This window comes from Anticarsia gemmatalis, chromosome 11 (assembly GCF_050436995.1).
Source record: "Anticarsia gemmatalis isolate Benzon Research Colony breed Stoneville strain chromosome 11, ilAntGemm2 primary, whole genome shotgun sequence".
In the NCBI taxonomy this organism is placed as follows: Eukaryota; Metazoa; Arthropoda; class Insecta; order Lepidoptera; family Erebidae; genus Anticarsia; species Anticarsia gemmatalis.
The window spans coordinates 8,674,396-8,701,608 of NC_134755.1; the positions used below are offsets into that span (position 1 = coordinate 8,674,396).

General features: G+C 34.2%; 1 protein-coding gene across 1 annotated transcript in view; it reads left to right on the top strand.

The window, feature by feature from the left end:
* Positions 1 to 202: 202 nt before the first annotated feature.
* The window catches only part of LOC142976470 (homeotic protein antennapedia-like), a 193,562-nt gene continuing 166,551 nt past the window's right edge, over positions 203 to 27,213 (top strand). The window contains exon 1 of the mRNA XM_076119850.1: positions 203 to 674. The gene's annotated coding sequence lies outside the window, so the exon portion shown is untranslated. The remainder of the gene's footprint in view (positions 675 to 27,213) is intronic.

Consider the following 27,213-nt stretch of genomic DNA (forward strand, 5'->3'; position numbering starts at 1 on the left):
TGTTTAGTTTCTGAAAAATTGCGTTTTGGGCCAGATTTGATCGATCGATGATCAATTTTCCGAAGTAGAGCCACTTTCTTGCCGTGCGTACTGGCATCAACGTCTGGTGCATCGAACGATACACGAAGAAACTTTACGACGCCGCACTTGCTTGGATCGGCCGTGCTACGGCCAACCGCCGCCGATACAATTCTATCGCGAGTCGAGACCGGACCGTTCAATTAATCGCTCCGATTAACGTTGTCTCTCGGACATCAATGGTGTTGGATTAACGGAGGGTGGTGGTGTCCTTTTCTGTTGGTCGCAGATTTAGTGCGGCGCCGCGGCGTGTGGCGTCGCCCGGCGGGGGGTGCGGCGTCGCTCGTAAAGCATCGGTCGCCACATTCTACTGACGCGCGCCTCGGCGACTACGCGTTGCGTAACCCACCGCGCCATAAACAACACGACGTGCTCGCCTCCGCACCTGACGGCTGACGGCTACTTACCCACGTGCGCCCGACACATTACGTATTGCGCTCATGCCGCATCTAAAACGTTGACACGTGACTTGACGGAGTGAAACTCTCGGAACTCTTTATATTCGGGTAGAACTGTGAGTTTTGTGAAGAAGTTTTTAGCGAGCGAAATGGCGCGAGCGCGTTTGCCGTCGGCGAACCGCGGCCGCCCGGCTTAAGGTGAGTTTATTGCCGATTTATGGCTCCCAACTTCACAGGTTCGGGCCAAAGGACCACGATACTTCTGATCGACGAACTAACTTTTTACAAGGTCTCCTGAACGACTGTTGATTGTTTATAAAGTATGTAACAACATGAATTTATTTCTAACGGATGATTTCAATAGCCTAGAGTCGTTAGAGGGCCGGTATTTAATTTCAGTTATGGAAGAAATACTTTCTGTAGTAAAACAAATTTGACAGTAAGTATAACACATTTTGAGGTGGTTATAAAATAAATACATGACAAAACCAAACTATTTTATTGAATAACACAAGTAAAACTTATAGTTTTAGCTAAAAAGTTTTGTAGAGAAACTCTTTCTTTGCAACTTTTTCTCTTCAAAATTGTGGCAGTAAATAGTCAGTTTGGCAAGTGAAGCTATAGAATTTCTTCGCAAACCGTGTGAAATATAAGTACCAATATAATCCGCATCAAAACTAACAGTAAATATAAAGATTTGTATGGTCTAGTTAACAAGCTTATGCAGTAACTTTACTCGATTGAAACTCTATCAAAACTGGGCCTTGTTTCCATCAAAGTAAGGTATAAATTTCCCTGAATTTCTTCGAATTTGATATAAAAACATTACCATTTATGAAACACAGTTATAGAGACGAGATAACGATAGATAACAGCTTCCTTGTAGTACATTCTATTAAAATTAATTTAGAAAGCAATCTTCAACATTTATCGCGTTAATTGTAGGGTCTTAGTTAAATTGACCCTAATGTGTAATAGCTCATAATTGCGTGATTTATATGTAAAATATAGTATATGTGAACATTTTGTATGAAATTAATAAGTGTTGAATGCCGATATAATTTGCTTAATGAGAGTAACAAAATGGTTACTTAAAAGGCAATATTATAAATCTGGTTGTAATTATTACTTCTATTCTATAAAAAAATTAAATTAGTTATAGTAGAAAAAAGAAGAATAAAATAGGTATAGATATGTCATGAAAAATGTAGCTTCATATACTTAGATTCACATAAATTATCACAAGTAATTTTTTCATTAATTAAATAGTCATAGACATGCAATTAACCAATTTTCTAGAAAATATAATATAATTAAGTACCAAGAGAAAGTTATATAAGTACTTCTTCAATTAGTTATTGTTTTATATTAGTTATATATTGCATAAAAAAAGCTTTAAAATAAACGCTTATATATCTCTTAATAATTGTGCTAACACTGCATCAAGTAAATAATATTCCATACAAAAATATGCAAACCTTCGCATTACATACAATTTAAAGCATTTCACATATTCGTTACAAGGACTTACTTGCAAACTTATTCAATTATATCTACATTTAATTGCGTTATTGAAGTACCAATTCGTAGAAAAGTATGCGTACGTACATTACTTGAATTACTACTAACAACAAAGTAAGCGAAGGCAAAAACACAAATACTTATGTAAAGTTTGTACACTACTATATTCTGAACAAAATGGAACTTCAGACGAAATCGAATTTTTAAAACATTATTTTTACTAAGGTATATAATATCACGCCTTTTGTATCTGAAAGTGTAGGTAGAGGTGTATGAAATACAACCACGTTTCGCCATTAACAATGTTAGTAAATTTGTTACAAAACTCTAGAAAATATTGAGAAATATTCTAATCAAATCAAATCAAAATTATTTTTTTCAGGCAACTGCACAAACATATACCTACTGATATACCTACATAAGAAAATACCAATAGTAGTTTATTCGATCCGCGAACGAAACCTAAGACTCTATGCTTAACAGTCACATACATATACCACCGACCGGGCCACAGACACAATTTTTTATATAGAGCAAAAAACTGGTTGCAATTTCAATTTGAATCTTATCCTTGATCAGACTTCCTTAAATCCAGAAAAAAAAGTAGTTCAAGGAGTGTCTGTTGCGCGGGCGCATTGCTTGCGATGCCGGTCATGTGCGCTGCCATATTAGTCTTATTTCACATCACCCTGTTAGATCTCAATCTTTACTTATTATTCAGTGATGCTGTTGCTTTTTGTATTTAGCTTTCCTTGTATGCACCGGTGACTCAATCCTCTGTGGATTTCATCTAGTTGGCTATGAATATTGTTTACCTACTGTAATGGAATATGAAATTAATTTCCCTACAAAATGCTAAACAAAATTTTAATGAAGAACCTGTTTCTGCTACGAATATTAATTGAAGATTACATTTTATGCCGTGACAGTTGCTAATAACGTGTGGCACTATATTGATTTATAAAGATGTTTTTTGGACTCATGATGGTAAAGGAATGAAACTTAAATTAAATTTCATGCTTGGCAATGTCAAATTTGTACTGATATTAAATCATTTTGGATAAGGACCTAAAAGTATCTAGCTCTCCGAAGGAAGATAGGTATATGTACTAAAAAACTTATTTTACTTATAATATAATATTAAAAACGTATTTAATAATACTATTATACCTACTCAAAAAATAACACGCTTAAATACCAGCCATGACATGCCATAATTATGAAAACCTAGTTAGATGCTCTTTCTAGTCTAAAAGGGTGAGTGCTTTGAATAAAAAATAAATTTATAATAAATTATAACACTTGTAATAATCTCTTTACTTTACTTGTACTAGTTTTTATGAGTAGCTATTGTTTTTATAGTAATTAATAATTTAATTATAAATATATTTTTTGTTTCGGTCATTACGTTAATGAACCTGATGGTATATTATGTAATTATATTCTCATTCAATTCTTCTTATAGTTTGCCACAGCTTGAGCTCATAGCAAAAATTGAGTATGGATAATATGGCAACTGTTTTATTCAAATAAGCAATGAAAAATATTCACTGTATGTGATACTAAGAAAAAACAATTATCAAAAAGTGGTTTATCACTTTTTTTCACACCAAATAATAGCATATACCTAATAGCCAATGCTAATTTCAGAGGGGCGTGACCAAATTGAAATAAAAGGAAGACATAATTAAAATTAAATAGTTGCATTGCTTCAACAATGTTGCTTCCATCGAGATAAGTTCTCTTAATAGAATCCCAACTGTTCTATCATCAGAAGAAAATACAATGGAATGTGAATCTCGATAAAATTACCATAAAATATTGTGCGGATTATAAAGTCCCATAAATTGACGGGCTGATTGATGGATTTATTCCACTTGTACTTCCCGTGATTATTATGTTAATCGAACGAACAAAACCTAGCGTCGCTCCGATGAACAAGCGATGCTCTTGGACAAATTGAATTCACCTAATCAACAACTTTCTGCTACACTTTTTCTCCGATGCAAATATTCAATACCATCTCATCAAACAAAAAGTCCCGGCGAAAATTGAAGTTGTACACCATGAAATTGTCTTACCCGCGGTCATAAATTATCATCTTAATAAGCTAATGAGTGATTCCAATAATACTTTTGTTTTTGTTACGCAGGCAAGTGCCAACGCTACCGGTCGACGCACACCCGTTATTGCCATAAAAGACGCGCGCGCCGCGCATCTGCCTTTATCGAATTTGATTAAACTTCATGTTTATTTATCGCGTATTTATATAAACAAGAAGGCCTGCACCGACGCCATTTAGAGACACTAAGTAGTTACTTGAAATGACAAAAATATTGCTAGCTTTTTCTGTGACTGTTTATTCCTGAGGTCAGTCCCGTTCGTTTAACGGCTCGCATGGGACAACTCGCCACTCACCGACTAGTTTGATTCACTATGTGTTCGGAAACTGTTTACTCGATGTTGATAGTTTCGCCGTTTACTTTTTGTTACGTCTAGTGAAATCAATTGTGTATTTGCAGCTAGCGAGACGCGCGTCCTACACAATGTATTCAAACAAGTTTGAGACTGGTGTCGTCTTGTGAGTTTAGTGAATGGATGCGCGGCACGTACGGACGATCAGACGCTATCGAACTTTTAATTTCAGCAAAAAATCGCTCGCGAAGCGTCAAACATTACCCAGTAACAGGTGAGTCGGTTACCTCCCGCGCGCAACAAGCAAAAAACAACATCTGTTAGTGAGAAATTTATGCAAGCATCGGTCGTACACACGATCATATCTACTTGAAATACGTCGCTGGAGACAAATTGCAGTCACTTCAAACGTGGCGAGCGAGTCCCACTGCCGCAACGGAATAAGCAAATAGCCGATTGTTTCGCTCCCGGGCGGGGATAGCGCGCCGAATAGGTCTTAACCCCAGCGCAACAAAATACAAAGTCGTTCAGTAGTCGCACGCCGTAAAGTACCGTAAACCTGAACGTAAAGCACCACACTTCAGCTTTGAATCCGCATAATTATCGAATAGGCAATAAATCGTGCGGTGTGCGGCCGCGTGGTGTTCGTATTGTCGTTGCTGTTACGACATTATTGTCTTACGCAGACGGCTACGGAACCACGGAGGTGCTCCTCAAACGTAAAGAACGCGTAAAGAAGTAGCAGTCGTTACCCATATATTTCCTTTGCCTGACGTGACCAGATAAAAACTTGATACTCGATTAATTACTCTTTTGCAAACCCGCATAATTTATCGCAGCGCATGAAAGATGATATCCCGCAAAATTAGTTTGAATTAAGTAATTGCCAAATAATAAGAAACGTGCTTGGTGTTTAATAAGTTGAAAGTCGCTACTAATTAGTAATTCTATGATCATAAATTAGTTCATAAGTAGAGTGGTCAAAACTGTCGTATGTTTGCTTATCCATAATTTCATCTATGATTTACAGTGATGTTACGACCTCCACGGTTCGATAATGAATGAGGTGGTCGTAAACGGTCAAGTCAAGAGAACATTAAAGTCAATAAAAAAGTCATAAACCCTATTAGCCGTCATAAACTTCACCACATCTGGTCAATAACTTGTTTCGCGTACAAATACTACTAATTGAATAATTAAAAATTTTATTGTTGCATAAATATCAGTATTATAATTATTTTACGATGTCGATGACAGTACCTAAAAAGATGATTGTCGCAGAGATTTTAAATAGGTAGGTATCTACGTGATTTTTTATAATGTCAAGTTTAATTTACGAGAATATTTATCAATGAATAATGAGTATTGATGTTCTTATTGATGGTTGATAAATGTTTTCGATTAATTACAAGATAGATAGTCCGCAATATATTGTGTACAAGACAAGTGTCCAAGTATAATAATAAACTAATTACGACTCCTTCACGGTCAGTGCAACCTTTATTCATATTAAAATTATGCAATCTACAACAAAAGCGGGCGATCATTTCTTTATAACATTTCCTAAAAAAAGCAGTAAATTTTCTTGTCAAAGATAAGTCGAACACGGAAACGAAGTTTTTGTTGTAACGCCACAAATAGAACAATAAATAACGTCAAGGTGTTATGTTACCTTTTGGCCACAATTCCCCAAAACATTGCTCTAAGCAAACTACATTGTTCGTGGTATTAGCATAATAATCAGTTACCTGTGTTTGCAGGTGAATTGACAAACTTTTGTTCTACAGTTTGTGCAATTGCAATTGTCATATTTCAAAACGGTCTTTCTTGGTTTTTTATAAGTAACGGTTGTACAAAAAGAACATAAACATAACGGTTCAAATTTGCATCTTTTCTGTTTAACATTACAATAGAATAGGCCCGTTTTTGTTGCATTGCAATTTTTATGATTCTTCCACTTTACAGTTTGTTGTTTATTTAATATAACACATGTTCTTGTTTTGACTACTGTTATTCTTTGAAACAAATGCAGTTTTTGTCCCATTGTACTGTTCGCTACTGTAATATGTTCACCGTTTGTTTTTACGCACTTGAAATAATAGTTCTTCGAATCGTAAAGTTTTAACTGTCTAAGTTAAAGAACAAAAGTCTTGAATTCCAAGTGTTTTTTATTGAACTACTTACTGTTTAGCTATAAAATCGTAACAGCTAATATCAAAAAAGTATAATTCACCGAGAAATATGAACAAAAAAAACAATAACCAGTTATAAACGTGCCACAAAAAACTAACAGAGCAGAAGTTCAGAACCGCAAACCAAAGATTCTAACTATTATACATAGACATAAGTAAGTTGGTCCTCGTCCGTCGAAGCGCGGGGCGAGCGGCGGCGCGCCTCGAAAATTGTAATATTTCAAAATTACTCAAGAGTCGCGTTCGCTTGAATAATGCGATAACTTTGAGCCGGGGGTGGCACTCCCCCCCCTCCGCCCCCCTGCGTGCGTGCCTCACCCCCCCGGCCACTTGTTTTTGAACTTCTGCTCCTGAGTTTGATCAAAATATACTTGCGCCGCCCGCTTCATTTAAGCTCGTTTATTTGACCAGAGAACAATATAAACTCTCAAGTTGTTAAGATGCAAATAAAATGTGTCCATGATTAGGTGTGCCATTTTTCATCTCATTATTTCGAGCTAAATGGCATTAGTTTAGATGTCTTTCACTTTGTTCATGCTAAAGTACGAAGCAGAAACAAAAATTATTCAGTCGAAAGTAAAATCATTATCAAAAGTTGTAGAAGAAACTATATCAAATTCAAATTAACGAAATCAAAACCCTTTGAAACAGTAGTTCAATGATTCAACAGTAGTTCAGTATCATTTCATACCAACAGACTACACAAATCAATCAAAGCAGTTCATCTATTACAAAATCACAGAGACATGGCGCACTGAAGTGTAATTTGCAGATTGTACAATTGCATAGAACCAACATTTACCCAATTAGCTAATAGGGACAGGTAGCATGACTTCTAAACAAAGTTTTAATGGACTTCTGTAGGCATTTGACCTCCGGCTCTTGGCTAATAGATTTCTTTAGAATAAGGCTTTAGAAAATGAGTAGGTTCTAAGTGGCAGGTGTGTTTGGTTCAAATTGAACGTAATTGCTACTTCACGTATTGCATTTGACTTCCAATGCTTATTGACTTTTATGTGAGCGAACTTACCGTATTATAGTCGCATTTTTTTGTCCCAGTGATAAATCTGTTATGTAATTACGGCAGTGTCATAATATTGCTTCCAGGCTAGTTATTATTGCTTTAATACGTTAATTTAAAGAAAATTGTAATTACTCCGTATACGAAGTAATTGTGTTCCCTTTTTTTATAAATATTCTCTCACAATTGTAACAATAAAGTAATATTTTCTGTGTCATTTGCTACTTTTACAAACATACAATTACAATATTAGAGTTAAAGGCGGCGCGCTTTGGTTTTTAATGGAATTCTGATAGCCACTTATTCAGTGTCCTGCACAATAAACTTTTTTAACACGTTATCGGTACCATTAGATAAAAAAGTATCATGTGTTGCTTAGCGCAGAACTGGAGAACGGCTGCACAATATTCAACCGCTCCCAATTTCTGATGAGATTTCATGGAGACAAAACTTTCGGGAGAAGTGATACACTTTTTGCCAAGGAAACTATACCTAACTCTGAAATAACTGGTTAATCATAGGCTGCGGAATCAGCTTGTGAAGAATAAAAATGTAGAAATGAAGGCAGTAAATATGATTAAGAGAAAGTAAAGTGGCTATGAAGTTGTTAATTTCCATGTCTATCTCATGTTTTGCATATGAACGTGATGTGCAAATGAAATTTCATTTCAGCCTGTTGCAGCTCTCTACACTGTATGAGCTTACACTCTCTAGAATTCACTTGTATTATATTTATTCACATAGATGCTGCTGTTATAAAGATAATGGGAAATATTCTTTGAAGAAGTAACCTATAATTTGGCTAGATTTAAACAAAGTACTTTTGATATGGACTGCAAAATCCTTGCAACTCCAATAAAATTTGACCTACCGTAGATGTATGGATTCATGTATGTGTGTAGGCATAAAATATAATGTATTTGTTTTAACAAAATGGAGAGTTTTTTTATCAAGCGAAACCGATTCAAAGATTTTTCACTGTGAGCAGTATTTTTTATCGTTTCTGTATTGAAAATTACAAATTCTAGTAATAGATACCTACTCGGAAGCGTATCAAAGCAATTATCTGCACAATCAACTGTAATTATTTAATTCTTTCACGCAGGTCGAATGCGTTGTATAACGTAATTTTACCAGTAATAACTAATTACTAGGTCTATTCTTTCACAAATTATTGAAATGAAAAGTAAAATTAAATATTTTTTTATACGTAGTCTGATGCTCGAATCTGTACTTAAAGCCAACATAAACAAATCAGGGTCTTATGATCTTATGATCTAATCAGAATTATAGAGATATTTTCAACCATTTTAAATTTTGGTTTTCTCTTGAGAGGACTCTTTTATTGAATATTTAATACTGTATTAAAGTTTTTGTCTTTCATCTCACTCAACAGTAAGTGACGATGAAAACAAGGATGTTGTCTGCCTATCCAAGAGACACCTATTTATTCTGCTTCTAATTTGTCTTTCATCTCACCCAATAGTATGTGACTATAAAAACGAGGATCATACATACCTATCCAAGTGACACCCATTTATTTTGTTTGTTAAAGTTCCTAAGACAAACATTTCCTGTAAAGAAGGACCCATAAATGCTTCAACATTTCTTATACTCTACAACAATACCAATCTATGTTACATTCAATCACCTGAAAAGCAACTGAATGTAGCCTGTTAGTATCTAGTATCAAACATGTTTTCAATCATGATTTATGGGTTATGTAAATCCTTATCGATATCTGATGGCACCCGTATCCTGGTCTGTACTTCATGTTTACTCTGTTATACATCTCATCTGTGTTATTGATTTCATATTTTACATAGTCTCAATGTAGAAAAAATTCCTATAGCTTGTAGTATTTGACAGTTTTTCATCTAGTTACTTATTTGTATTTTAATTGATCTAGTTAAAATTGGAGATTGTTTTTTGATGATAGTTTAACAAAAAGCTAGGTACTTTGATCCAAATAGAAGCATTGAGATAATAAGTATTAAGAATTGTATAGCAGAACTTCATGGGTATAGATACTTTTAAAGGCAGAAAAAGTTTTCAAGACTTCCGATCTTCCCAAGTCAGCATTAAAAATCATTCCGTAAAATTTAAAAAGTAGTTATATTTTTTAACAAAGTTATTGTAAACTTAACCCTAACTAGGTTCATAAACTTTCAAACCCATTACATCTGTCATCACTAACCAACAATTGAAACCAACTTTATGTCACAATAAAACTCAAACAGCTGATTCCAAAAGGGCTCATAAACCACGAGCGATGAAAGCATTTAAAAGGTCGTAAAATCACTTGCACCGTGAACTGTTTGCGCCGTCTTTATACATTCATATATGGTTTTATACTTATATAGATGTATTGTGGAGGCCGCACGTGGTATCTTACATGTGACAAACCGGTCCTGGGCAAGCCTAGTAACCTCTAAACGACACACTACGTGATCTCTTGAAGGATTCCATAGTACACTTTTATTTTTCGTTTAAAAAAGCCGTGAGATAATTGTGTGAAAATAATAAATCATCTTCACGCGTTTTGTGTGAATTTTGCGCATGTTTTGTTTAAGTTTTATGACGGTTATGAAATTAAGTTATTGTTTTAATCAATTATATTTGTTCAGTCGCACGGTATATGATTTAAGGTTTATATGAAATATAAGTTGATGTATCGTTTATACATACATACATGGAATCTCGCCTTCTTTTCACAGGGGTAGGCAGAAACCAGCGGCGCCACTTGGTACGATACATCTTGTAGACATATGTACATACATCTTACAGAACCGCCGGTTACCAGTTATTTTAATCGTTTAAATTTTCAAAAGCAATGACCGTATTGCTTACGAAGATGTTACGATTCCTCTCTTTATTATAGTTAAATGTTTAAGCTTGAAATAACGCAGCACCTTTGTCCAAAGCGTTTTAAACCTTCAGAAAATACGTCTCTGTATTTTGTAAATGTAAAAACATTCTAAAAGATATATCAAAAAAATGCAATGACGAAACATTGTTTTCAAAATGTCCCAAAAATGTGCGTTTCAATCGTGTACGGAATAAAAAACAAAAAATATATTATAAGAAGGTATAACATTGTACGTGTTATTTAAACGAGACTATGAAGCCTCTGAGTCATGCATTATTTATGGGATTAATCTCACAAGTCTATAAATCACTGTTATCAGAACACATCTAGGGGTGACGGCTATGCAAATCGCACTGGCTCCTAAAGAAGACATCCAAGTACATACCAACATAAAAAGGTTATACTGTATTAGGAAAACACCGTTTTTATCCAAAGAAAAAGACAATATATTATCCTTCAATAAATATTTTAAGTAATGAAGAATTTAATTAACGCAGTTAAAGCCTTATTTGGCTTATCTTGAGTACTACGAGATAACTAGTGGTTAAGTAATAGGTCAGCTTAAACAATTGCTCTTGATAAAAATAGGCGTTTATTAATACTTAGTTAATTACAGAAAAATATAGAGCATATGATAGTTATTAAGCTTATGTTGGTAGAACAATGGGTTTTAATTGTATAGTGAACTTTTTTCTTCCCGTAACCGATAGTTTTAATTGCAACATTTTATAAAATTACTTGCATGAATCATGTTTTTTTTAAACATACAGTAATACCAAACTGTATGCTTTTTTAAACCTTTGCTATCCTACCGGTCTATCCTCGGTCATCTCCTGTTAACAATCCAACCGTCTATATAAAATACAGACAGAGAAATAAAAGAATAAAATAATCAAAAGGTGTTATCAATAATTATGTTTCTACAAAAACAAGTAATTAAATTACTTGTTATATAACTATGTACACTTTGGGAGCCAATAATTGTTTAAATTGAAAACGCGGGTTGCCCCGGGAAGTCGGATGTAACCGCACCTGCGAAACTTTAGCTTCGGGCAACTTGAAGAATTCACAACTCTTAGAATTCCCGGCTAAGAACTTGCTTCGTCTCGTTAGCTGCTCGCCGCAAAACCTCCTCTTATTTATGCCCTCACTTTATTCCATTTGAGAACGGCTTTTACTATTTTACACCTATTTTTCATTTAACATTGTTTTCCAGCTATTTTCAAGTGAATGGCACAAACTATGATAAATATACATATTTACAATACACTTCAGAAAAGTATTCTCTATTATATCCGAGCTGTAAAAAGGGTTATTTTTCAAACCCATAATTGGTTGTCATACCTAAATTTGTCTCATAAATATTATAAGGTACTATTATCACCATGTCATTGCACATTTAACGGCGGACAATTTATAGTCACAGTTACTATAAAATTGCAGTGTTTTGTTTCTTCATATTAACTTGTCACTCACTAATGTCTTGTGGTATGTCGTCTATCAAACGTTAAATATAGTATATACAATATATTAAAGTATAAAAACTTGATTAATGTTACAATGCTAATGGAGATCTTTAGTTTTCGACCATCTTGTTATGTTAATTAGTTGTTGAGGTAATAATTTCTCGAGGCCGTATATTTTCCATTAGTTTACTCTAGTCTTCCGATTACTTAATAATAATACTGTCGACTATTAATAGTCAATGATACAAAATTAATGACGTCCATATTCCTACCTAAGTTTTAATTTAAATGAAATAATGTCGGTTGAAACACCCATGCTGAACCAGTCTCTTACACCTTACTTAACCACATTAATCACGAAATACCGCAATTATATCAAATCATTTTTTGTTCAACATTTAATAGTTTAAAGATCTGTCATTAAAACAGTTCGGTCCAATATAGCTTTCTAGAATTCGAGTCATGCAATTGTAAGGTGTCGGAAAAACGCTGGCAATTCCATGAAAATGCATCGGTGCAAAGAAACCCGCCGCGGAATGCCGCATGCCGTCTTTTAATCGATATCAGTCATATCACGATCTAATTTAATCTTACTGAATGATGGATTAGTGTTACATTTTTATTGGCGTCCAATTGGTAGTTACGACGTTTCGTCGCATAAGTATAATTGTTTCGAGTTTTTATTTGAGCAAGGTGCAGATATAAAATGCGAACGGCGACTAAACGTTCCGATTATAGCATAGATAGTGGTATACAGTTATTGTTTGTATAATGCATATAACGTACTTGGCAATAAATTACTTGAAAAATATTTTATAAGATACTCTGGGTTGTTAGATGAAAGTAAAAACTACTAAACCGGTAAGCGCGTGTCTTGTTATAAAATACTTATTTAAATATATTAAACAGTTTTATTATATGGTAGTTAACCATTATTAATATTCTGTATCAAGATACGGTCCCTTATTCACCTAAGCATTAATTCAATTAAAAATAAAACGGCCAGTATTATTTCTAATTCGTCGTACTAGGTTTAAAAGAAGACGTGCTTTTTAAATAAACAAGGCTTTACTCGAAATCGATTTGAATCGACCGATTTCGTAATCGATAGTAGCGTGACTGGAATCGATTAAGGCTACCTCACGTTTACGAATACCAAATTGTATTTGTTTATATTTTTACGGAATAGATTAGATTGTAAATTACTTGGATGTTTTCGATGTGCTATATAAGAATTGATCACGAAATGATGAAACTAGAGACCGAAATATATCGAAACCAACTAAAAATTATATTCATATTGAAACAATATCGTTTAATACAGGAATAGGCAGATATTCAATACATCTTTCGTATTTTTTACTAAGTCATTTTCTTAAACAGTAGATATTTCTACGTTTTCTAAACCTGTTCAGAATTTTACAAGAAACATTTTGCTTACATAAACTAGCGAATACAGCACAGTTCTATATTTTGTATTTTCAGAAGAAAAATTATCAAAAAATCAAAAAAAATTGAAGTACGCAAAAATTGCACCATACCTAACCTCGACTAAGTATTCCAAAAAGGTGTAAGTCACAAACATAATCGTGTTACCGGGTGATTATTACAGTAATTATTGCAATTAATTATAAGCTGCTTTTAATAAACAAAGTAACCCTCCCGCCCGTATATCATTAGGCGTCTCAAACACTGTTATTAATATCCCCCTACTTTAGTTTATTATACGCGAATTGTTGCTAATTTGCCGGCTTTCAAAGGGTTATCAACGCAGTATTGAGTGAAACGCTCATGTAGTTATTTTATTTGCAAGACATAAATGGCCATCGTTTTATGAATACGATAGTCTGTTTGCCTGCCTGTCTGTTAGACTGTTTATGTGATTGTTACGCTCTCACGGGTAAACCACTTAATAATTTCTATAAAATTTAAAGATGGCTGAAGACCCGGTTTCGAAATAGGTTTTTTTAAATGAAACTCAAACTAAAATATATTTATTTTACTTTAATACACGTAGGGAAGACCCTAGTTGACCCAGTCTCACCATTTGCATACGTCTAGTCTTGTAGATTATAATATTATATTTGAAATATTAACTTTTGTGATTCTTATCTAGGTAAAGTACATGTTAATTTCTATTCTTGCATAACCGATTAAATCAGCCTTGCCTATCTTTTATACATATTTTTTTGTGTTGGGCTTTCGAGACTTTAGCCAAAAACCTTTGAAGAGGATTTTTTACCAACCTATAATTATTATAAATATTCATACATCTGTATTTTATAAAAAAAATATACTAGCTGACATGCTCACCTCCCCGCTCACGAATTGCGTTGCATTTTTTTTAATTTTTCTCCCTTCATAAAAGCCTTTCCCATGACAATTTTACAAAAACATTAAGTCGAATTGGTTGAGCGGTTTATAAGTTTTAAAAATCCATATTTTAAATTAAATTTCAGTACAAAAGCTTAACAGCAATATATAATTGAGTTCTTTTTTATTGAAAATGTCATATGTAATATACTTATTTAAAAAAATGCGTAATGAATTACCTACTACAAAAAATAAATAAAAATATTATTATTATAGATTAGTTCAGCTTAAGGGTTATTAATACATATTAATAATAATTTTAGAATTCTGTAGTATTTTTTCACTAAAACAATAAATAAACAGATGGAGTAGATACTTAAATCATACGTAAAATCGCCCCAAATACTAGGTAGAGACTAAAGACTCGTGTCGCCAGCAACATAAAGTGACTTTACTCGTAAAGTGGGGCGACGTTGCCGAACACCGCACGACATTCTACGCTTTGCTCGTTGCTACGGACGTAAGTCGTGCGACGTCGCGAGATGTCCCAACCGAAATCATCTGCTATCGCAGGTTTCGCTGTGTATGTCGCCAACTCATTCTGGGACATTTGTCCCCTACTTGTCTCGGACTTCAAGATCTTGTCGAGAACTTTGTAAACTTCTTTCGCTTCATCTAGATTTTACATCCCACTTGTTTGTTGATTACAAGTACTACGCACCTGACCTTTTTGAAGAACACTCTGATATAATCTGCGTATGACTATGCATGGTGTTCCCTCCCGTTTATTTACCTACAAGGCGAAAAGTTGCCATAAAATTATATATGTAAAATACATAATGCTTGCAACAAAGAAAGCAATAAAATAATAAAAACAAACAAAGTTTATTTATTCAACTTTTAATAGTTTTATGTATTAATATTCATTACTTACTGTATTTTAATTGTATCACTTAAAATAACATTAAAACTAATTTCCGTTATTTCATTTAACACTTTTATTCTATTTATAAGAATAATTACTTACATGAATTTACATAATAGTGTATTTTGACCGAGTGAGATAGAGCTGCTATGTCTGTTTTGATTTCATATTATAAGAAAGGAGCTTGTTGCCAAATACACTCTACGGAACTAAAATCAAAAGATGCCTAGAAACACTTACCTAATAAACCTCAATTATTCTGCCGCTCGGATCACAATTCTAATAATATCAGTAAATAGCCTTCTCAGAAAGTTTGCCGATGGAACTCCCTACCTTTTCGTCTCAACCTCGACCAATTTGTACCAGCATCACTAGGGTTGCCATCCGTCCGGGTTTCCCCGGATTTGTCCTAGTTTAGAGGGCATCCGGGGAGCGTCCGGGGAAGGTTTCATTTATAGACCGGGTTTTAAAAAAATAAAAAAAAAATAATTGCCCACCACGATCAACCGACGAACCAAGTATATTCACCATTCCCTCACTCCTCCCGACGCGGTCGGTCTTCTTGTTGACATGTCCGGGTTTGGGACTCTAAAATCCGGGGTTTTCACGCGTCTTGTCCGGTTTTCCAAATTTTGGAAATGGCAACCCTAAGCATCACTCATGTGACGTCATCACATCACCGGCAAACCTTTCGCATACGATTTACAATAGATTCATATCTCACTCAAGGCTACAGGACTTTAAAATGCCTATTCAATTAAAACAACAAACAGAACTTAGATTTAAAGCTTGTTATCTGTTTCTTAGTATTGCAATACAATCAAGCAAATATCAGATAAATTAATAGACACACCCTGTAACTATCGTTTATCTTATGATTTATAAACTTGGGTGATAAAAGCTTTTGTATTTCAAAAACAATATTATTAGAAGCTTATAGTTTTTTACTCCCTGCTCATAATTACTGGTCATGCGTAACGTGTAACAGTATGTTTTATATTTTACTAATTACTAGATGATAAGTGTAATAAAAAATTGCTTGAAAATCAACCAGATTGCAAGAAAAACCCATCTATTATTTGTGAGTTACTCACAGTGTATTTTCTAATGTGCCTTTTTCGTTTATTTAAACACTGTTTTACCAAAAGATTAACTTCCCTTTTCACGTTACTAGTATGAGAAGACCAGTAGTTCGGAATTCGGATATCTAAAAAGTAAAAGTTACGAAACAGATCACCCATATACCTACTGCTGTTTCTCCGAATATAAATCCTTAGTCACCTCTCCAGTCGTCTATTCTCGAAGACCACACACCTAAATAATGATCGCGATTTTTCTTGTCACTATTTGAAGACCTGTAAATCACTGAACAAATGATTACTATCCAACAGCTGTCTGAAATAAAGATTTATCCATGTTTATGAATTATATCAGCTTGTTAAGATTTTATTCTCTACTATATATTATAGGAAATAGCTATTAATCCGAATGTTAAGTAGATTAAACGAAGTAACGATCGCGCGACAAATTGTTACATTAGATATAATGGAATAAAAATAAATGCGTTATTATTTTGGGACTGGACTTGAATAATGTCTAAAAGTGAACTGTTCTGATAGAACATATTTTATTATAATCAAGGAAGAAGAAATAGGTGATTTTTCAGAGATAAAATAAAAATAATGACCTCCGAATTTATTTTAAGAGGAGAACTGAAGGTAAAATTTCTAGAAGTCAATTCTTTAATTAAAGAGAGAGAGAGAAAACTAACTTTTGTAATGGCCGCGGTCGCAAATTGTGACAAAATATCAAGCAAAGTTGAAGCAAATACGCTTAATCATATTAATTCCACGCAAATCAATTCTTTCCTTATCCAAGCATGCTGATTTTAAAGCAAAACCTCGTTGACAAAATATCTTCTTCGGTGAAAGACCAAAACTTTGCTAAAACATTTAAAAGAAACATTCTGCACCTATCACAAGAAGAATAATCATCATATTCAGCACTATTATTTTACATTACAGTAACCTAAGTTTCAACATAAACTATCAAACCTAACCTTTACTATGACCATTGTCCAGTACCCACAAAGGATGAGTTCACACAGTCACTTTTACACAAAATGTTTTATTGACAGCCGCTAGACCCTTAAGGACCCAAACCATTGTACACCGATACACAGTGGCTTATCAACCATCTCTACGGGCAGGAATTTTAACTAATACTAGGTACTTTATCTACTGAGTATCAGTATTATAGCTCCAAGGAGCTGTTACAAGTGACGGTCGTCATCGTGATTGGGATCCTTATCATTTGGGTCAGTAGCTTCGTTTATAATTTTGTGCTGGTTTCATTTTGTACATCTGATTCTTATTTGCGGAATGTAATTCTATATTTATTACGTACATGTCATTGTTTATTTAGTAGCTAGATAGATTGGATATTGGAACCTGCAGAACATTATTGAATGAGTACTACTTTTGAATCTTTTAAACTAAATCGTCTTCCTAGACTAAAATCTGGATATAACCTCGGATAACCTTACATGATTTTTCAATAGGAAGGTACCTAATATAAACCGATAGTCACACATACATTTTCCCTTTCCATCACTCAGTATGAATCACAAACTATACAAAGTCTTACAAACCGGTCTACCAATAAACCCCATTACTAAAGCCAAAGCTATTAGAATTAACCAAAATGGAAGAATACTATGGGGCAATAGAGTCGGCCAACAATCACGGTGGCAGACACCGGACCGATACAGCTTCGCTTTACACACTTGATTGATGGCTAAAAGGACGCCGTGCACAAATTAAAGAACAATCCCGGGCCAACATGGCAATGGAAAAGTAAAATCAACAATTAAACTCGTTATAATATAAGATTGCTTGCAGACTGAGACACTATTCTATTGAAAACGATTTGTAAATAGAATTACCTCTAGGCTTATTTTTATGCCACAAGTATTTTTGACTAGTGTCTTTGATAAAGTTAGAGTATGACTAGTTGCATCTGCATCTTCAGTGAATTATAAATGCATAAGTTAAACATTTGAGATGACATTTTTAACTTTAGTTTGATATCTTTGATGTCTACTACGTACTCACTGGTACTTCATGGATTCTAAAAGGAAAAGAAACAAGTTATCTGTGTTAAAAAATAACAAAATGGAAACATTTTCTTCAAATAAAAACAATAAAAATACACACAGCAAAATATTAAGCTCTCTAAAAGTTAAACAAAGTAATCAATTAACACAGAAATTAATTTAAATCAGTAATCTTGTAATGTGTACAGTGCTATTAGTAGCGGTATAAAACGCTTTATATTTATGCAAATACAAAAAGAAACGGACTTTTTATTTCAATAATGCAAAAATTTGAATGAAAATACTATAACAAACATTAGCACAATTTTACTTTCAATTCACAGACACAATTAGTTGCCGTCTATGCAACAAATATGTCGCGACATCTGTAATTATCGTTACTTAGAATGCAGTTACCGAGTCTAGTACAACAGATACGATCAACCGACTTTATGAACCAAAAATGTACTAGTTTCATATTAAAATCACGGCACCGTGAATAATTTTGACATACGATGTAATTAAATTTCATATATGTGACTGTGTACCTATGTAATTACGAACGGTAAAAATATGTTAGAAATGAAAATGTATAGTAAGAATTTGGCTAACATTTTTTCAGGTAAAGCCGCCTATTATTAACATAGCAAGTTCCCAATTAAAATGTTTTACGATTAACTCGAAGAACAAGTTGGTAGGGTATTAATAAATTTGTGTAATTAGGTATTTTATGTATGTACAATTGGTATTAAGGCTCACGCATGTAGAGCAAACGTAGATAAAAGTTAGTTATTACTTTTTTATGTTATGGCGGTGAGAGTAAAGGCAGTAAAAAGTATACACATTAGATTTTTGAGAAGAGATAAAGAATTAACAGAAGTATAAAATATAAAGACATTTAACTTAGAGAATGGAAGATAGAGTTCGTAATAAGCTTGTTTAATTTTAAAACCGTCGTTTGTACAATTACAGTAAAATAAATGTGATAAAATTAATGAGAAAGAGAGATTAATCTAAAGTTTTGATCAGTTTTCTGTTTTAAGTTTGTTTCCTGTTGCGTGGTGGAAGCGCTTGCGCATGTCCGCGTTTACTCTTCAATCGAGAGATCTGAGATGTCCTTCGTTTAAACTTACAAGCAATATTTTTATTAATTTAAAATGGGTTTTAATTTTATACGTCAATTGTACAATTACAATTATCCGGTCTACGAAAGCTTGGATCTTTCACTTTTATCAGTCGTTAGCGGTAATTTATATACATATTTATTACAGAGTAAGTCTGAGGTTTTGGGATACGATTCAAATGTTAGAGTTAAGTTATAAAAGTAATATAGGTATAATAATATACTCCACGATCTGTTTGGCTGATGCAGATTTGAGCACTTTCAGCCAGATCTGACAATTGCATTTAGCTTTGATCATCGCGTGTAGATAAATAACAACTTCATGGCTTGCCTGTTGAAAGCAGAGTAAATGAAGAGGTGCATCATTCACAGTAAATAAGAAGGTGACGACACGACATGCGTCCTCTCCTGTGGCCTCGCAATGAGTGACGTCAAGTCAGCGATGATTTATGCATCGCGAGCGCAGTCTAATTAGGACCAAGCGCATCTCATTCTATGTAAATTTGAGCCGGCCCACGGTACGAATGATATTCTCATCGCGCCGATCTCAAACTTCGTGTAGGTTTAAACAAATAAACGTACGAATAACCCAGTCGTGATACGAATAAGTAATCACTTTACAACACTAATATCATACTCATATTTTTATACCGTTTGTTTACATTTTTGTGATATCGCCTTGAGAGATATAAATCCAAGTACACAGTTGATCAACTGCATTTGTACGCGAGTGAATGTATTTTCACACGCCAGAAATTAATTCCGAGTAATTTTAGTACACTCTCAAACCAAATAAATAGCACGTTCCCAACGAAAGACTGCTCTTGAAAACTCTGTACCAAGATATATTTCCGTTCGGGGATGTCGCGTGAACTTGTACTAGGACGATGTCGGATCTCCAAAATCTGGGGAGACTACACGGTCGCGTAGTACGGGGGCCCGAGGACGAGTAATGTTATGAGCAAGCCATTATTGTCTCGCCCCATACCGTAAAACATTACGCAGTCGTGCCGGGACCGACGGATGCATTTGGAGCTGTCAAATACCCCTAAACACAACTTGTTGTTAATAAATCAAGTTGTTTTTAATGCAAACCATTTACGTACTTTGTTGACGTATCTAAGAAAGTATTTTTTTGCGATAGTATTGCGATAAAAACGGCATAAAATAATAAACATTCTTAGCGAATAATGAGTGTTTACAATACGAAGCTACACACACTTATTAAGAATATTAAACATGGTTTCAATGTACTGGTGCGTTCAAGAATGTGAGCAAAAAGTCTTAAGGGACCAAATTATACATTACCGGTGAGGAATTCATAGGGTGAGTATAAGGCTAATTATCCTTACCGGCGTACGCCATCAATCTGAATGCGTTAAGTTCTTCCTGGGCCCGTTAATTAATGTGCCAACCTAATAAATTAATTGTATAGCAGGAAACGACAACAAAGTGTGTAATAAATAAGCAATCTCAAGACATGTGTTAACTGTCACAAATTTTATATTTTTATTTTGAGAGTTGTATCAACAGCTCTATAGAGATCTGAAGCGAAACCGCTTAGGACCGTCTAGTGAATGTTTGTACGTATAGTAAAAGATTCTACGATCCCATGGGAATAAAAGAGTTATCAATAAGTTTTATTCAATTGGAATTATTTAGTTTGAGATAAAGTGGGTGATTGTGGGGTTTTGGCAAGCTGTTGATTCAACTTCTGCTGGGGAACTCGACTTTTTCTGGAATTCGAATTGTTCTTATGAATATATTTTGTTCGTAATCTTTATAGAAAAGGTTCATAGTTTTACATGAATATACTCGGCTTCTCTTGTACGTAGAGTTATTGGAGAAAAGGTTATAGTGCTTAATTTTTTTGGTTGTTTAAAATAATGTGAGAGAATTATGAAGAGTGTCTTTTCAGCATAAACTTTCATATTAAAGTTATGAAACAGAAGATCAAAGAAGTTGTCCTAGAGAGAGCAGCGCTACAACTTAACAACATTACAACTCACAAGTTCTAGACTTCATAAGTTAAAAACACAATAATTCAAAGAAAACAACAAGCGTGCCAACAAAAGCTAGATAAATAGAACTGCACAAATAAGATATAAAATTTTGTCAAGCAATCGCCTGACAAGCACGAAATCGCGAAACACAAAACGAGCGTCAACATAAACTAACATCCGGCAAACACTGATGTATTGCAGCCGCAGAACTATGGAAACAAATCTCTCGCGGTAATAATTTACGGGCGCAATATGGCTCCGCAGTTTGAAAACAAACAAACAAAACAAAAACAGAAGCGCGACCCGCGATAAAAGATGTCGCCACACTCGCTGGCCTCACTTTAAAGATAGACTAGCTAGAGCTTAGATAGCGGCAAATAAAGGACATGAAGTTGCGCCTGCGACTGCACAGAGCTTGTGGCCAATCAGCGGCCGCCGCGTAATTATAGGCTGCGTTCGAATTAGGAGCGACGGCCGTGGCGCGTGCTAATTGAAAATAGAATTCGCTGATTTATATCGTTTTGAGTCGGAAGCCTTTGCTGATTGTTTTTAACATGATTAACGAGCTCTTAAACTATATTTGAATTTAGATATGCTACTAGTTAATACACAATTTATATGCCTTACTTTGTCGCTACTGGTTTCAAGTGATCATTGATTAATCGAATTGCAATAGTTAACGTTTCATTTGATAACTTCCATTAAAGTAATAGCATGAGCCATTTTTTATACATAACACTGAAAGGCGGTCCGAAATATGTCAAGATGTCCCCTCATATTACTATTTTGTCATCAAAAATACCGACATAATTAAAATATTTTAAGATTACTTTAAATCATCTTTGTATTGATACGGATATTTATTATTTAAATCAAGTAAATATCGCGGTATAAAATATTATCAAAATTACATAAGCTGACTATCTTTTCAAAAATAAAAGTACTTTTATAACTACACAATTAATAAACACAGATAAAATTCCCGTAACAGTTACAGCCCTATAATACAAACATGACTCACAGGGAAACAAATTAAATGCCCACTGTCCGTGCTAGGGCTGGCAGCTCGATAAAATGCTTCGAATTGTCGGGTGCCTATCGTCATTCCCGACTCAATTATTTAAAAAACGTTGCGTGCGCTTCCGTCCTTGTCGCACGTGATTTTTGAGGGTGTTGCCATCTCTTTCTTTCAAATGCGCCCGCGTCGTCGATAACCGGGGAATGTGCCGGCTGACTTCAGTCGGTCGGCGCTCATAGACAATTTAAATTGGAGAAATTGGTAGCCAAGTACTTGAACTGGTAATAACGGACAACCGTCGTATGTAGATAGTGCGGGCACATCATACATTACCAATGACGTATTACTACAAGGAAGCGTTAAACCTGTCTTTTGTTATTTATTTACTTATTACAATAGTATATGTTTGCAATTAGTTTTAAAAATATTACGTCTCTAACAGGTATAGTAATTAAAGATGTTTTCGAAAGATAAAAATGCGTTTCGATTTCATAACTTCCATATATGCGTCGTAACAAAAAGTACGTGATAATTGTGCTGAACTTTTGTAATTAGTAGAACCCTATTAATATTATCAAAAGAAAAAACAGAAGAAAAACTCCCCCAAGTATCAATAACATTTTCAAGAAAGTACAATGATTACATGCTTTATCTGAACCAATAATATAAAGCTGAATAGTTTGAACGCGTTTATCTCAAAAACTACTGGCTCGAATTGAAAAATATTTTTTGCGTTGAATAGTTCGTTTATTGGAGAAAGCTATAGGCTATATAACATCACGCTATGATTAATAGGAGTGGAGTATTAATGAAAAGTGTAGTAGAAAAAGTGAAACGAAAGTCCATGCGGACGAAATAGCCCGCGGTCGATATTTATAAGTGTAATCAAGAAGCCTAATCAATCGGGCACACTTCACGTGTCGAGCTAAAACTAGTTTCGCCATTTAAGCAATAAGATCTGTGATAAAAAACCGAATGCTATCATAATAGGGATAATTATATTCAGACCTCTATATCATAACGTTGAGATTTAATTGGCACGTTCACACCGATACCTATTGATTAAACTGATTATATTATTAACACTAATGAAAAACTAGTTGAGTAAGGAATTGGATCGTATAGAAACAAAGAAAATAAAATCTTTGTTTATAAAATTAATATTTTTATTATAAAAGATAGATATTAGAACCACATTATAATAAATTTTGTACTAAACCTACCGACCTAAAATTACGATTTGTTTGTAGATAACGATATATTTTAAATAAGTATTTTTTTTAATATAATTTCACTAAATTTCCACCCCTGATGATACAGTAAATCTCCCTTTTACAAGTAACAATACTGTTTATAATAAAACAAACCACAGAATGAAAAGTAGGCGATCAATTCATTAGAATGCAGCCAGTATAACGAACTTAATCCTCCACAGAATGTTACGGCCTGTCACAAAACATAAAAACTCCACTGTCGAAAAGGAAAAAAGTAAAATTCCCGAACTAAACCGTTTACTTCCCGAGAAAATTTTCAAGTAGTCTTGAGCGCTGTATTAAGGGTAGCATAATAAGGCTTTCTGGATTAGGTGTAGCGCTCTTGAGTGAGAATAAACCCAAGGGAAATCCTGGCGCGCAGCTTTCCCTCTAATTTATTACTCTTCCAACGGCTAGCGGCCTTTGTATCGGATCTGCTGGGAATGAGAAATATATTTCTAGATGGATTAACATGTTTGCCACTTAGAGGTTGGTAATTAGTGCGCGCAGGTATATTGTAGCTTTGTACGGTTTTAGTGGAGAGATGAAGCTTAGGAATGGAATATAATGTGCATATAAAACTGATGTTTAAAAATATGCTGTAATTTTATTAATCATTACATATCAGAGAAAAAAAAATACATAGTAAAAATGTATAGAAGATTGTCAACTGCACAATTATTATTCTTACGTTATTGAAGTAAATATTATATAATAATGAATATTATAAGTAAGAAGTAACTAGATAAGTTAAGTAATATGAGTAACTGTGAATCAACACCAAACTAAACTAAACTAAATATACTGATGCAGTAAAATTATCCTCAGTTAATGTTAGAATTAGGCACACATAATAAATCAACATAAAATTAGACCCAATAATTCAATTTCACGAAAAGCGAGCGTCAGCTTAAAATCTGGCTTAAAACTTCGAGCCTTTTTAGTCAGCACGGAATTGCAAGCTCACCGAAATAACAAATAGTTTGGATGGTCGCCATCGAAAACAAAGAGACGTAGCTATGTGTTACTGTCCGCTAAACAAACTGATTTAATGACTTCTTAAACTAATTGGATTTACATTTCCATTTGTATTTCTTTGTGAGAGATTAATACGATGTTCTCATCTTAACTTACATCGGATGTGTGGACGATGTGCGGCAATAAATTAAGAATTATGTGCTTTTCAACATAAAACATTTCACTTAAGATGTACTGCCCACTTTAGTGCATAAAGCAGTTTCGTAAAACGATCAAAAGTATTGTAAACAGTGTCGGTCGTGTGTATTTTTGCTTGACTAAGGTGACGCCGAGAGGGCGGTGATATTTCAGGGCGAATGCAATAAGTAAGCATTTGAATGTAATATATATTATTATATGTTTCAATCCGTTTGAATGATAGTTTCATTATATTCATTTGCGAAGCTTCTAACTGTCCAATGAAGTTTATGAAGAAGGCTAATCAAAAACATCTATATGTATTTGGTGGTCAAAAGAGTTGCTAAAACTAGTGATTTTGTTATTGTACAAGGTTTTCGTAGCATTTAAAACTATTAAAACTTAAATGTAAACCTTGCGTTCGGTTTTATTTACTTTCTTCGTACCTTCCACATAATTTTAGCAAGTAATTGCAAAGAAACTTTCGCAACATGGAATGTAGCGTTTCGTTTTATCACAAGAGCTTCCTACTATTAATCCGTGTTAGTGAATTAGTGCGATGCACACACGTTTGTAGTGTGGAGACACTTCATTACGGGGGCAGGACATAAATCAGGACTTCTAATATTAAACGTGCCTTGGTGAGGCAAATTGCGGGCCTGTCTGCGACTGTGCGGTCGATGCCAGCCGCTGATGAACCGAGCGAAACCTTTACTATTAATTATCGTCAGTAGTGCTAACCGGCACGAGATTACTTGTTGAATAATGCTTAATAAGGATTATTCATTAATTATTTTACTTTATTACATGTACGTTGTACAGGTAACATGTACAATAAATGTTATAATACAAACAAATTGGTAGTGAAAAATATGTATATACGTTTTTATATAAGTTATAATAGTTATGTAGCTTCTTGTTGTTTAGTTTGTTGTCTTCAAACGTGATTCCGTACTAAGGCTGCTTGTGTACATATCATTGTAAATAAAGTATTTTATTATTTATTGAATTATAGAAAAACAAAATACCCATCGTTTACATAAATATAAAGCAAGACAGCGTTCAAAAGTAACACGGAACATAAAAAAGAGAAATTTCAAAATTAAATCAAGTTAAATTCATCTGTTATCGCCACTTCCATACAATTTACTTTTTTTCTATCACCACCCAAATGAGATATGAAATGTATAAAGTATTTTTTATTAATTTATTTTTTCCCACTGCGCGAGATAATTTCGCGGGCCCCCACCGAGATCTTCGTACTAATGTGATTTTAATGTACTTAAATGTCTCCTCACCTATATTTGTATAATCTGTTTTGTGATTTTATTGTTATCTGTATTTTATTCCGCTTTATTTACGTACTTTTGGCACGGAATGTTATTCATGTTTAAGTATTTCTCTTACGTCCGTATGTTTTCATAACACCGCTTATTTAGTATCTCGCCTTAAGAATATTTCGTCTCGTTTAAATTTCGCAAATATAGGGAAGATTATGTAAAACATAATGGATTAAAGCCGAGGATTTAGAGAAAAGATTTCGGCGGACGCTTTGCATTTGCCGGAAGTGTTCTGTCCTCATGAGAAATTATTTTTGGTAAAGTTGTATAGGCACATAAACATTCAACAATTACCGTGTCTACGTCTAATATACACTTAGAAACGCCATCTTCACCCGAAGATAAATAAAAATAAGTAATGGGGGAGAATTTGAGAAAAAGCGCAGTTTATAATATTTTTATCTTTTTTTGACACTATCGGTCCCTCCCCGTGCTGCGTGCTCGAGACAGGGGCGTATCGAGAGTCATTTAGGTTTTGGTCCCCCATCTGACCCCTAAAGAAATATGGGGTCGAAGTAGGGACGAGTCTTCCTCACTTAAGTATTTCCAATGTTCGACATCGATTTAAAAGCAAGGATTTGGTCCCCTGTCCAATTGAAGCCACTGGAAATGAGCTAACTAATGAATGCGAAATCTTTCTTATGCACATTTCAATACTTGGCAATGTACATAAGAAAATAAAATGTGGATAAATAACGATTTATTATTGCCTACAGCTAATACTTATTGAATATCGTTGTTTCTTACAAATCTTGTGCTAATGTGACGTCGCGAAGTCTTGTTTTAGAGCTCATTTGAGCAATTGATCGCGAAAACGTGGCTCAAATGGATCGGAAAATGTTCGGATGTTTGAAATTATTTTTGTCGCGCCGGCTCCCGTGGCGCAGACGTTTATTCGCCAGTGTATCAACGCCCTACTGATGTATGGTGTGTTCTAACATGTACTGTATTAACTTTTTCGTTCTATTGTTTCGGCGTGTTTGCTTATTCGAGGTTTTTTTTTGTTAAAATTATGTGTTTTTGTTTTTT